The sequence below is a fragment of the Rhipicephalus microplus genome, unplaced genomic scaffold, assembly GCF_043290135.1.
Source record: "Rhipicephalus microplus isolate Deutch F79 unplaced genomic scaffold, USDA_Rmic scaffold_22, whole genome shotgun sequence".
NCBI lineage: Eukaryota > Metazoa > Arthropoda > Arachnida > Ixodida > Ixodidae > Rhipicephalus > Rhipicephalus microplus.
This window is the reverse complement of record NW_027464595.1, coordinates 3,224,867-3,238,602: the sequence shown is the minus strand read 5'-3', so window position 1 is coordinate 3,238,602 and position 13,736 is coordinate 3,224,867. Positions and strand designations below refer to the sequence as shown.

The 13,736-nt window shown below is 45.3% G+C and overlaps 1 long non-coding RNA gene across 1 annotated transcript; it reads right to left on the bottom strand.

Moving 5' to 3' along the window:
- Window positions 1-1,083: 1,083 nt before the first annotated feature.
- LOC142786316 (uncharacterized) lies at window positions 1,084-4,285 on the bottom strand. The gene is made up of 3 exons (XR_012889004.1): window positions 1,625-4,285; window positions 1,477-1,569; window positions 1,084-1,405 (listed from the first exon to the last, which is right to left on the bottom strand). It is a non-coding gene; the product is annotated as an uncharacterized LOC142786316 (long non-coding RNA).
- Window positions 4,286-13,736: the final 9,451 nt, after the last annotated feature.

Genomic DNA, 13,736 nt, shown 5'->3' with positions numbered 1-13,736 from the left:
CCATGAGTATGAATTCAAGCGCCTCTTCAGGCTGTCCAGGGAGACTTTTGATAGTTTCAGGGCCAAGTTCAAGACTTCAGCCTTCTACCCAAGGGCAGTGCAAGGCCGCCAACAAATCAGTGCCGAAAAAACATGCCTCATAGCGCTTGTGTACCTAGGCTCACAAATATCTATGTACGCCATAGGCGACAAATTCGATGTTACCGAGTCGTCTGTTCATGTTTGTGTGACACGGGTCGTTCACTTCTTACACGCTATTAGCGATGAGATAATTTGCTGGCCTAGTAGCGCGGAAGTGACCCGCATAAAGAACGGCTTCCTCGCCAAAAGTAAAGGCAAGGGCCCAAGAAACACCATCGGCTGTATCGATGGATCACACATCGGGATACTCACTCCAAGCGAATCTACGCAGTCTTACTTCAACCGGAAAAAGTGGCCTTCGATAATCCTGCAAGGAATCTGCGACGACAGGAACAAGTTGCTGAACGTGTTTATTGGGTTTCCAGGTTCGGTTCACGACGCCCGTGTCCTGAGGGAGAGCCCCTTCTTTGCACGCGCAATTCAGGAATGTGAAGACAATTATATACTGGGTGACAGTGCATATCCACTGATGCCATGGCTCATGACCCCATTCAAGGACAATGGAAGTTCTTTTCCTACGTGGAAAAAGAGCTTCAATAAACGACACAGTCAACAACGAGTGCTTATTGAGAACACCTTCGGCCTGCTTAAACAGCGTTTTAGGAGGCTCTACCTTGTTGATGCAAAAAGTGTGCAACAGTGCTGCTATATAGTTATGGCTGCGTGTGTGCTACACAACATGTGCAACGATGAAAGGGACTTCCTTGAGGAACTTGCAACGCTTCCCCAAGAAGAAGATGTGGGCAATGATGAAAGTGAAGGAGATTTTGATTGCAGTCTGCCAGGCTACAGTCAGTCTCTGCGAGAGTTCATTGCAAAGGAACAGTGCTAGAAGTTCATCTTTGCTTCGCGATTTATTCAGTGTGCAAATGTTTTGCGAAGTGGGGTGCCGCGTCTAGAAGCAATGTTTTTTTTTAACAAATTAGATGGAGTAGACACTGCTAGTGTTATAAAAGTTTATTGCCCATATAATAACCCGTCCTTATTTGAGAGTACGTCGATCAACCGATCGAATCGCTGCATGCGCTCATCATGCCGCTTTGCCTTTGCCTCTTCCCATTTTTTTCTTTCCTCCAGTTGTTTCACTGCTGCCTCCTCTTGCTTAGCTCTCGAAGCTTGCATTTTTTCTAATGCCTCCAAGAGCGGCGTGACTTGGGACCTACTCTGGCGCTTCCTTTTTGGCGTTGTGCTGCTCCGAACTTTGGATGCTGTGTTGCACTCGACTGGGACTGCTGCATCTTGAGGTGCTTCAGTGATGCTGGTGCTGTTGAAAGTAATTGTACAGGTGCCATGTCATTTCCAGGCTACAGCACAAATTAAGTAATTTTTACTTACTCTGGACTTGCACTAGGCAGGATTGTTTTTCCAGGCTCCAAGAGCAGCCTTGGATTTACACTATGTTCTTTTTCCAAGACTTCTGCCAGCTCTCTGTAATAGACACTATGAGAATCACTGAAGATATGAAGACACAATCGTAACTTACTCTTCATATTCACAGTTCACACGGTGGTGACCTGAAGAATTGTTGTCTTTTTTTGACTTTTTATATGCTCTGTCCAGCGACTTCCATTTGTTTTCCACTTGTGTGGCAGTCACGTTGCACAAGAACTCCGTATTGATGGCCTCAGCCAACTTCTTCCACAGAAGCCTTCTTGTGCTAAACAAAAAAGCAAAGCACAGTTAGTAGGAAAGAAGGAAGCGACGTAACGTGACCCAAGTCTTGCAGTAGCACATGAACCTTTCCTTAGTACTTCATATGTGTAGCTTTCAGGGATAATTGCTAGGGATGTTCGATTATTCGAAAATTTTGGATAATGAATCAAACAGCACTGTATTCGGTTCCTAAGTCGAATCGAATTGCACATATTCTAAGTAACAAATATTCTTTTAATAATCGGCACTGGCGGGAGAACCCCAAAACAACGAAACAGCTACAAGTCATTCTTTCAATCCCTAATGTGACCTGTACGCAGCCCAAGCTTTTGCAAGACTACCTACACTATATTGATTGTCGAATGAATGCGCTTCTGAAAGCTCCATTCTTGCTCAATTTTTACTGCACTTTAGCTGTATCGCATTTATCAGCTCCTGTCTTCGTCTTGTAATAACCAAAGGTGGGAACTACGAGTGCTTGCAGCTTCACGACTAGCAACAGATACAAGTTTTGCGTTTGCGTAAATTGTTCTTGCAGATGTAAATTTCAACGCCCATTGTTATCCGCTTTTAGTGCGCAGGCCATGTTGTGATGACGGGTTGATCTGCTCCGTTACATATTTAGTTGTATCTGCAATGTTTGGTTGTAAATTGTTTTGTTTTTGTGTCCCAATTTTATTTAAAGTGAGGTGACAAAGTCTCACGTTGATAACGCTAGTCAATGCCGTAGTTGAACCTACAATTACAAAATGTTACGAATATTCTAGTTCCTGCTGCATACGAGATTACCTTAGTTTTCATAATTGTGGTATTTTGAGTAGATTCAAACTGACTGTAATGGCCTTTGTCGAAAGTTTGTGACTATTTGTTTCAAATAAAATGTTCTGTTCTAAGGCTGTTTTGAAAATGGTCTACTTACTATTCAAACAGTATTCAATTACTATTTGTATTCTATTTGGTGCCATTACTATTTGACTCTTACTTGATTAGGTTCCGAAATTCACTATTCACACACTTCTGATAACTGCGAACGTTCTTTTTGTGCGGGAAGCATTATGTTGGAGAAGTTGAACATTGTGTAAATCACTCTTTTGGATCATAAAGCTTCACTAAGGAGACAGCCATATTCTAACCTGTCTTTGCATTGTAAAACATGCAGCTGCGCAACCTTGTTTGCTGACACGACGGCGCAGTCTAGGTTCAAAGATAGGGTAGCACGTGTCAAGAAGCATATCTCTTTTAACAATGAGCTGCACCATCTTGAAAAGTGGCAGTGCGAGAGAAATGCGGACAGACAGTGAAGACACAAGGACTGCAGGGCGAGACTTGCTAGAGATGTGCCTCAGAATAACAACATGCAATTCCCTCTAGTGCAAATTCTCAAGGCAGCACTACACTTGCAACATGGCTTGAGCTTGGAGGTGCTGCACCTTTTCGGCAAGACAGCGGTTGTGCAATGCCCAACACAAAAGCACCGTCGCTGTTTTTGAAGATCACTTGACTTAATGAAACATTACGAATGCCTTCGTTGTGTATATATGTGCGTGACTATACATACTGTTTGTGTGTATATGTAAACGTATATGTCACAGTCAGGCGTATAGCCAAAATTTTTTTTCAGTGGGGGGGGGCAGTAAAATGTAAATTGCTGGCAGTAAAATGTAGGCAACAATAACCATCGCCATTGTGAACTTCATGCGCCCTTATCTTGTTGGTGCTTGCCTAGAGTGAAACGGAATAATAAAAAGCTGCAAATAATTTTGGACATAGGATGACATACCGAAGTGCCCTGGTTTTTCCCACCAAGTCCTTCATTTCCGAGTATTTGGCGATGAAGAACCTTGTTTTTCGGGCGCTCCAAAGCTCTTCCACATCTTCAGCCGACGCGGCTGCTGCTGGAAATGCGGCTAAAGCCCCATCGCTGTCAACGTCGCCGTCGCAGGCAGGAGAAGGCGTCGGCGGTTGTGCCGGAGGGGGGTCATTTTCACGATTCCCTGCCATGAACCGCAACGTAACGCGCTTGCCGTCTGCAAGGGCGAAAACCAAGATTAAAAATACCGACATAGCATAAGCAATGCTACGAGGCTGTTTGCTGACCGACTACGACTCCTGGCCGCTAACCACGTTTTTTGGCAATGCATGCAGCCTGACTTACCTGATGCCTCATAGACGTAACCGTTGGCGTCCGTCATAAATGACCCGTCGGGATTGTGAAGTGCCTTAACTTCCTTTTGAACGCCCTGAACAACTATTTGCAACGTCGTCTGCTCTGGCCTTGGGGGGACGCCCGCCATGCTGCACTACTCTGCACCTGCTTTGGAGTGCGTGCACGCCGGTACAGAACTCGTCAGGAACTAGGCTTACACCTAGACAAAACGAGGGAGCCAGTGCAGAGGGTGCGACAGAGGGCGCGCGCTGCTCCGGCAAAACGAGGACGAAGGTGCTGCACCCTTTGAACTGGTTCAGCCGGTGCAGCCAAAACGAAGAGACCAACAGTGTACTGTTCTAGTACACTGTAGTTATGGTAGTGCATGCGTGGTTACAGCCGCAACGGAGCTAAGCCTGGCTTTTTTGTGGAGACTGTGCCAGTGTGCGTGGATATCCTTAGCCGCGTTGCTTATGATGGAACTATGCCGGACAAGTGCAAATTTCAGCCGTCTTGGTCATGCATTGCTGCTTATAGGGAGTGGATTGCACCAGATACGTTAGGGCAAAGTCTTGCCATGTAGGAACAGCTGCGACGTGTCATCACTAGGAGAGTCTGCCCTTAAAAGTCACATGAAGAGTACGAAACACATTGAGAACACAGAAGCGAATACATTTCATGGTAACTTTAAGTGTGTTCGGGGTGCCAATCATACAATTAAAATAAAGTATGAATTTTTATGCTGTAAAAAGTCGTGTTGTCATTTTTTGTGGTTTCAAGCTTTATTTTAGGTCCTTAAGAAGTATTTGGTAGGTCCTTAAAAGTCCTTGAAAACCCTTGAATTTTGTTTTACTTAAGTGCTATGAATTCTGATTGAAGATCTTGGAAAGTCAAGTTCAAGTCATGGAGCGTTTCTCAATACGGGGGTTAGATTCTCAGAACAAGTGTTTTCATTTAGAGCAACAGTATGAACATATCTGGAAGTATAAATGCAGTGCTGTTTTTTTGCATACTTTTTATTGCAAGTGAAATGATTCCCGCTGCACACCAGGCAAAAAAAATTTACTAAATAAATTTTCACATGTCGTTGTTGCTGCTCAGTTCTCATGTGTTAATATTTTTGTGTTGTTAGAACCACCAAAAGTTCAAGACTTTTTCACATAGCAAGTGGTGTTGGGGTTCGTTTCCGTGCACAGTAATTATTCAGTAATTATTTTATTATCACGGAGGTAAGGGCGATGCCAGGGAAACACCCGTAAGGGTAAAACACGTTTGAAGTGCAGATACATTTTCTTACTTGAAGATGGCATAATAGGTCCGTTCGATTCACCTGCACCGGTCGGAACCAATTCACGGCTGTGCACGCGAAGTTCAGAAATCGTGCAGCGTGAGTTCAGCGGTGCAGGCACAGCACGACACCCGAAACGAATGACGATGTGCCGACAAGGTGCAGGCCTTATTTCTTTTCGCTTAATTTACACCGTTCAGCAAACACTGACCGATGGCAAATCGAACATGCGGACAGCTTATGAGGCGCAAACATCTTGGCAAAACACACCGCATTTGTAGAGGCGGGTACGGCGCCTAAGCCACCTACGTCTAAGTGCTGCGTCGTCTGCTCAGCTGCACGCGCGCCTGCACCAAGCCGGCACCGTCAGCGAAGGAGGTGCAGGAAAATCATGAACCGTTGCTGCACCTATCCTGCACCTTTCGAAACGAATGGCAGGGTTCAGCGGTCGTCATTGCTGCACCGCTGAAACGAATGGCAAGGTGCAGCACCTCGTGAACTGGTTCACGTGGTGCAGGCGAATCGAACGGACCTAATGTCATCCCTGTCTTAGTGCTCAAGCCAAACAGAGCCAGAGCCCTTAGGAAGTCTAGTCATCCTTCTGTCAACAACAGATGGGTCCGAGGCGTCGACTCGGAGCGCACGGAGCGCACGTAACTCCCTCGGAGCGCACGTAACTAGTGCCGCGCCCGCACGTGGCGCCATCTATCACCACGGGCCGTTACCAGAGCAGAAAAAGCAAAAGGGTGTGGCCGTTCGGCAAAATTCCCGCGAAATGGTCGCGGATGCGCCTCAGATCCCCACAAGCTGAACATAGGTTGGCACTTTGAAAAACAAATACGGTAAGTAATACACACTCACCACAAATTTTTCAGCCTTCGCACTCACTCATATTCATACTCACGTCTACGCACACTCATAGCTCCTCCCTCACGTTCATACTCACGCTACTCACACTCACGGGTACTCACTCACGTTCATACTCACGCCTACTCACACAGACCGGCCTTCACTCACGTTTATACTCACGACTTCTCACACTCGTGAGTACTCACTCACGTCATACAGCATAAGCCCTTACTCACGTTCATACTGACGCCTACTCACACACATAGGTGCTCACTTACGTTCATACTTACGACTATTCTCACTCATAATTACTCACGTTCACACTCACGCTTACTGAATATCATGGGCACTCACTCACGTTTACACTCACACCCATTCACACTCATTAGTACTCACTCACGTTCACACGCATGTCCACTCATGGGTGCTCACTCACCTTCGTACTCCCCACGTGAGTGTGAGTGAGTGTACTCATGAGTGAGTGTGCCGAGCTAAGCGACTGGACTGGTAGGTCTGGAGCTGGCTGCTGATCTCCTTCAAGACTCACTGACTGTCACGAGCACAGCTATTTCCTGCAACTCTGAACCAGCTCTGCGCCAGCTCTCGAGAAACTGCTACAGCCCACCGCTCGTCCGGAAATTCCTGGCGCTTTGAGAGAGTTGTTATGACGTATTCCAGTAGCTCCCACCCCATTTTGGCATTGAACACAACAAGGCAGCAGACGAGCTCTACTGCGAGCCCGCTGACGGATTATGCCATGTTGTGTGACTCTGCACGCATCAATTTTCGTCATCAGCTAGCATGCGATCATCCTAACGTGCAAGTCATCGCTGGACACCCCTCTCTCCAGTTTCTAGTTATAGATTCTCCCGTCATGATTGTGTGCTCCTTCTCGCTCTGAGGACCGGTTCTGTGTGGCCCACAGAACACAAACATAGTCTACACAGCATGGCTGCACTGAACTGCGTTGACAACGGCACAGTTTCAACAGTTTTACATCTCGTCTACCAGTGCCCTTTCCTACTTAACACACGGAGTGGCTCGTCATGGCATACCGTGATATCGAACGCCCCCTGTGCGACCCTCCAGGACTTCCTCCATCTTAATGGCTACAAGGATTGCCACTACATTGAGCTTTCGGCCAAACTCGCCTTCCTTGAAGATTCAAACCTGATTGCCCGGCTGTTTTAAGCCACTTGCCACAATGATCCAGCACTTCTACTCTTCAAGAGTCAGAATCAGTCTTTTTTCTCTTTTCTTCTTTTTGTATTGCACTATTTTCCCTTCCCTCTTTCTGTTTCATTCTCATTCCTCGCAAGTGTATTGGTAAAAAGGGTTTCTTTCTTTTTCTTCAACATCCCTGTTTTTTATGATCAATAAAGAATCACTCACAACATGACTTGAGCTGGGCTTTGCATCCTGGGATGTGCTGCAGCCACTCTCTGCCTCCTGGGTCCTCTGCACGTATGAGATCAAAGATTTTCCTCAGTGGTCTGATAACCCAAATACCAGCAGATCAAAATGGAGCCACTTCAAAGCACTCTCTTTACAATGAATATGAAAGAAAGATGAAAGCAGCAAGGCCACCATGTAGCTGTGCACCTGGGAAACTAGTTGTCCTGCCAACCACGACAATCAAAATTGAGGTGAGGTATTTAGTGCTTTTACGGTTAAAGGTGTCATGGATCACTCCACCGGGTTGGTCAGAAAAAACATCCTGAAGATAGCAGACACTCGTACGACCATCTTAGCCAAATCTTGCAGTCTTGTAAGGCAGAGGGAGTTCGGAATCGGTGCGCGAGGTAGCCATTTATTCTAGCCCCCCCCCCCCCCCCCCATTTTTCAAGTCTACTTTCCCAGAAATACACTAGAGGGAAGGAACCCCAGCCCTAGTGTCTATGGGAGCTAGAACACATGGTGCTTCTGCCAGCAAGGAAATGATGGGCAGCACAAAGATTTGTCTAAGCTTCATTCCTTCGGCTCCGTTTGCCTCCGCAAGGCCTGGAGCTGCTTTGCCATAAGACCACGTTTAGCAAATGTTGAGTTGTATCACTTTACTGCCTTGACCTTTTTAGGCTCACAGGTTCAAATGAGCTTACAAAACTTAATAAGTTCTGTTTCCAGTTCGAAACAACCAAAACACAGCACTAAATGACGCCACGAGTGCATTCAAAGCGCACAAGCATGAAGACTGGGCACACTTGGGTACTACCCACCGTTCCCACAGCGACTGAACGACCACAGCGCCAGAGTTCTCCCTAGTAAATGTTGTCGGAAACTCTACACTTTTATTCATACAAAGGGCCGTTCTTACTCTGTTTAAAGTGGCCAGCGCCTGCTCTTTGACGTCGAACATGCTGCGTATTGGCCAATACGCAGCATGTATTGGCCAATACACGACATAAATCAAAAGTGGCGTTTGCAACAGATGCACTTCTTGCCACCTAGTGCTGCCACGTGCCGGCGCTATGCTCCACAGTCTGCAAACGTTACCCAAGAAGCCACACTAACACGTAAGAATTTCAGCAGAAAAAAGAGTTCTCATTTCATCACGCGTGCTCAAGGTCATGGCGCACCCTCATATAATGTCTTTCTTGCATGCCTTGCCTCCCCGCATACCTTCCAGTGCACTTCTCAGGACAAGAAAAGAAAGTACTTAAAGTGTGAAAGCTCAATGTATGATGTCTAAAACAGCAATATCATCAACAGTGCCATACTTACCGAAAAATTAAACTAAATGTACCGCACGCGCGCCGCATGAGTGGGATATTTTGAAAATAATCCCGATGATGTGACAAGATCCCACTAAAATTAATTACTACTAATTAAAGTAGCTGCGATAAAAAAAGAACCTTCCATGCATAAAGAGATGTAATAAATGCTACTTGTCTGTTTCTGTTTGATTTATAAAAAAAAGAACTACCGGACCCTACTGTGGGGAATGGTGCGAGTGGTTCAAAGGTTCCAACTTCGCCTATAGTTAAACTGGGCAGGTCGTGCATCTTGCGGTTCTTTAACGTGCCATCTAGCAGGTCATAACATCTTCACTCAGTGCCACTCGTCCCTGCTTAGCTTCTACCGTGCTCGTAGGGACCAGAGAAGTGAGAAAGCAATTGCAGCATGCAACAAGTCCCGGTAACTCTGTTCATAGCAGACAAATTTCTAAAACATTTCGCGACAATCGATCCACGAAACCATAAACTCTGGTAGTGAAAGCATTTGATGGTTACCAGAAAAAGCATTGCCTAGCCTCTTTATTATAATCGTGAGGCTTGCAATAGTGGACAATTCTAGACTTCTGACCACTAGTGATGCTTTACGTGCACCTCGATTTAAACGGATGGCTACAGCAGTCGGGCCATAAAACATTATGACGGTGATTTGGATATTTCAATCACTAGGAATGCGCCCCGCCGCGGTGGTCTAGTGGCTAAGGTACTCGGCTGCTGACCCGCAGGTCGCGGGTTCAAATCCCGGCTGCGGCGGCTGCATTTCCGATGGAGGCGGAAATGTCGAGGCCCGTGTGCTCAGATTTGGGTGCACGTTAAAAAACCCCATGTGGTCCAAATTTCCAGAGCCCTCCACTACGGCGTCTCTCATAATCATATGGTGATTTTGGGACGTTAAACCCCACAAATCAATCAATCAATCATCAATCAATCACTAGGAATGCATGCTTTAATGTGCTCAGGCAAGGCCAGACCGCAAATTACTGCTACAACCATTACGACGAAAACCAAGACCGCTGGAAGCACGGAACAAACACAGCAAGCGTGTTACAATCACAGTACCTTGTCACATCGTACGATGTGAGAAACTTGAGTCGATGCCTCGGACCCATCTGTTGTTGACAGAAGGATGACTAGATTTCCTAAGAGCTCTGGCTCTGTTTGGCATGCCTGTAGGGGTATGGACAATTAAAACAGGCTGTAATGTACACGTCACAATGCTTTATGTATGAGTGAAATCACAGATAAATGCAAAAACAAATTTGACATCACAAAAGCACGCGCTTACCGCTTCAGCCTGTCCTATTGTTTCGCCGAGTCCTGCTAAAGGTTCAAGGTGATCATGACTGATGGTCCAGAGAGGTAGCTCCTCCTTTGCAGATACTGCATCACTTTGAAGAGTGCCACAGAAGCCTGGATAAACAGGCTTTCCTTGATCTTGGGTTGCTCGGTCAACATGGTGAATATTTGGTAGTACAGCCTCTTCCTTGGAATCTTGCACCGGTCTGGCTGCTCTCGTAGAATACTCTTTCCGCCTAACCAAACCAAAGCAAAGAGCTGGGCCGTGATTACATACATCAAGCTGTTTATTACAAGATTATGTAATTTGATATTTAAAAATGCATTGTAATCAATTTTTGGCATATCTACCTTGCAATCATTCCTACGCAGACACGGGTACGGGGAAGGAGAAGCAAAGGGTGCAAGCTGACCATTTTATCCTACGCTAAAATTTCTGGCTACACAGTAGCACAGCCCTGCTTCTTGGGTGTTTCTTGAGCACTAAGACAGGGATGACATTATGCCATCTTCAAGTCAGAAAACGTATCTGCACTTCAAACGTGTTTTAACCTTATGGGTGTTTCCATGGCACCGCACTTACCTCCGTGACAATAAAATAATTACTGAATAATTACTGTGCACGGAAGCGAACCCCAACACCACCTGCTATGTGAAAAAGTATTGAACTTTTGGTGGTTCTAACAACACAAAAATAGTAAGACATGAGAACTGAGCAGCAACATCGACATGTGAAAATTTATTTAGTAAACCTTTTTGCCTGGTGTGCAGCGGGAATCATTTCACTTGCAATAAAAAGTATGCAAAAGAACAGCACTGCATTTATACTTCCAGATATGTTCATACTGTTGCTCTAAATGAAAACACTTGTTCTGAGAATCTAACCCCCGTATTGAGAAACGCTCCATGACTTGAACTTGACTTTCCAAGATCTTCAATCAGAATTCATAGCACTTAAGTAAAACAAAATTCAAGGGTTTTCAAGGACTTTTAAGGACCTACCAAATACTTCTTAAGGACCTAAAATAAAGCTTGAAACCACAAAAAATGACAACACGACTTTTTACAGCATAAAAATTCATACTTTATTTTAATTGTATGATTGGCACCCCGAACACACTTAAGTTATCATGAAATGTATTCGCTTCTGTGTTCTCAATGTGTTTCGTACTCTTCATGTGACTTTTAAGGGCAGACTCTCCAAGTGATGACACGTCGCAGCTTTTCCTACATGGCAAGACTTTGCCCTAACGTATCTGGTGCAATCCACTCCCTATAAGCAGCAATGCATGACCAAGACGGCTGACATTTGCACTTGTCCGGCATAGTTTCATCATAAGCAACGCGGCTAAGGATATCCACGCACACTGGCACAGTCTCCACAAAAAAGCCAGGCTTAGCTCCGTTGCGGCTGTAACCACGCAGGCACTACCATAACTACAGTGTACTAGAACAGTACACTGTATTAGAACACTGCGCTATGGCTAGAGAAAGATTGGACTGGATGGTTTGTTGCCTTGAAAAGACATTGTTGGCAGGCAAGCAAAAAAATCCCCTAAATTAAGGCTAATGAGACTTTGACGAAATTCAAGGATTTTTAAGGACCTCAAAGAAACTTAAAGTTTTTCAAGGCCTTGAAAATGCCATTTGAAAATTCAAGGCTTTTCAAGGGTTTCAAGGACCACTCCAAACCCTGTCAATGCAGCACAAACTCATTTCGATTGCGCTACTTTAGGCTGTGCCAATGCAGTACAAATGCGCAAACACATTTCAAACGCGCCGCATTGAAGGCAATGGCAAGCAAAGTTCAAGTCATGATTGATTGATATGTGGGGTTTAACGTCCCAAAACCACCATATGATTATGAGAGGCGCCGTAGTGGAGGGCTTTGGAAATTTAGACCACCTGGGGTTCCTTAACGTGCGTCAAAGTCTGAGCAGAAGGGCCTACAACATTTCCGCCTCCATCGGAAATGCAGCCGCCGCAGCTGGGATTTGATCCCGCGACCTGCGGCTCAGCAGCCGAGTACCTTAGCTACTAGACCACCACGGCGGGGCAAACACAAAGTTCAAGTCAAGGAGCATTTCTGAGTATGGGGGTAGAAGTATCACAGAACCTCAGAATGCTCTGAATAAATATTTAGTGCAACCAGCTTAAAAAACAACTTTCGATTTTGACATTGAGAGGTTGGTGTCATAGTTACGTGCCAACATTGTCTGATGAAGGTATAAATCCCGCGGAAAAAGAAAGCAGGTCATGACGTACTAGAAGTGACTCTGGCCTCTACCGTCAGTTCCACGTAAGCACTTATGAGCGAATTTTTGTCCAGCAACTTCGGGATCGATTCTGATGATTTCGGGAACATGCAAGATGCAGAGCTCACAAGCCCAGTGAACTATGCTGACCCATCATGATAGTGTCCATTGAAGTGGCGCTTACCTGCACATGCTAGGCAATGAAAAATTTAATGTCAAAGTACAATATTTCATGCGTTCCCGTTTCGTCAACAGCAACACCTTTATTTAGATTAGCGTCTATACACTATGAAAAGTCCTTCGACTCAGTGGCAATACCGGCAGCCTTGAAAGCAGAGTCACAAAGGAGTACTAAGCAGAGGTTTAGGGAAAGATGGATGCGTGAAGGGATGCAGAATTTGTGAACACGGTGTGCCGCTAAATAAACATTTCCACAGAAAGACTTGTCACTTGAGTATAAAGTGACATACCCACAAAAAGACTTGTCTTCTTCAAGGCTGAGCCTTGAAGAAAACAAGTGTGCTTGTCGAAATGTCAGCTACAGCGACACAGCATCCTTGAAGAAGACAAGTCTTCTTCTGGAAACGGCTCCAGCGACACGCCATGTTAACAAATTTCGCATGTCTTCAAGGAGTACTTGAAGTGTGTATGAATACCTTAGTTGACATCTACGAAGACGTCACAGCTACCTTGAAACCCCCCCCCCCCCTGCTCCCCTCTGAAGAAAGCTGTCAAATTACAACACAGAAAGGTGATGCAATCTTCCGAATGTTGTTCCCTGAATGCGTGAAAATATCTAAGCTGAACTATAGTAATATATAACTTGAGAATTCCGGAGGGGCTCTGCCCCGACAACTGAAGCACAGCAGCTGATCGGGTCCACGACTAAAAAAACAGTCTCACTTATGAACGCACTAATGTTTTCCCAAGGCAAAGTCACCAGCCATAAGGCTCCTGAATCAGTAATGACTGCATTCCCCTTTGTGCAGGCTTGTGTTCATTCGCCTTAGAGGAGGCTGCAGAGTTCCAAAGTTGTATCTGAAACAGGCGTAAAAAACAATGGAGATTATCTCAGCAACCTACAAATGGCAGATGACATGGTGCTCTTTATAAATGATGGTGACAAATTGGAGAAGAATATTATGAAGACAAAGATAACTGGCAAAATAGAAACAGCTCGTGATTGGTAACCAGCCGGTGGAAGATGTATACCTAGGTCAATTACTAACAGGCGATCCCACTCATGAAAAAGGATTTCTTTAAAGAATAAGCATGAGCAGGAGTGCATATGTTAAGCACTCCGGATCAATGCTGCTGTCCTTAAAGGAGCCTCGACATAATATTTCAATGTTAAGATAATGAGTGAGATAGATTTA